General features: G+C 60.7%; 1 protein-coding gene across 1 annotated transcript in view; it reads left to right on the top strand.

Moving 5' to 3' along the window:
• The window catches only part of LOC125488280 (methionine--tRNA ligase, cytoplasmic-like), a 34166-nt gene that overhangs the window by 26045 nt on the left and 7581 nt on the right, over positions 1-540 (top strand). The gene's annotated exons all lie outside the window — the stretch shown is intronic.

Genomic DNA, 540 nt, shown 5'->3' with positions numbered 1-540 from the left:
TCAGGAACATCCTTCCTGCATTTCCTGCTGTCTAGTCCTGAGACAATTTTACAGGTTTCTATCAGATTCCCCGCTTTGGGTGTGAAGTCAGGAGTGTAAGGTTGGGTGTTTGGGGGTGGGGGGGGACGGGGGTTGTGGAGGAACACATCCTCCACCCCCCCCACTCACCTGGACGGGGCGCGGCTCTGACAGCACTTGAGAAGCTCGACACCATCCGGGGGCAGAGCGGCACCCCACCCTCCTCCCCTTCCCACTCGATTGTCACCCCCTTCCACACCCCCTTCCACACTCCCTTCCTCCCCACTCCACCTCACACCTGACCCACCCCGCCCTCAACCCCTACACCCCCTCCCTATCTCCAGCTCCCTACACCCCCTCCCTATCTCTGTTGCCTCCTCAGTCCTGGAACTCCTTGCCTGATGGCACTGTGTCCCTACACCACACATGGGGGAAGGGGGTACAGTGGGTGCAGGGGTAGTTGGAGACTGCAGCAAATCAAGGAGGCAGCTTACCCCCACCTTCTCTGGGGGGTGGGTGGTG

The sequence above is a fragment of the Rhincodon typus genome, unplaced genomic scaffold, assembly GCF_021869965.1.
Source record: "Rhincodon typus isolate 14 unplaced genomic scaffold, sRhiTyp1.1 hic_rhity00000125, whole genome shotgun sequence".
NCBI classification, from domain to species: domain Eukaryota; kingdom Metazoa; phylum Chordata; class Chondrichthyes; order Orectolobiformes; family Rhincodontidae; genus Rhincodon; species Rhincodon typus.
The sequence above is the reverse complement of the archived record's forward strand: the minus strand, read 5'-3'. Positions and strand labels throughout refer to the sequence as shown.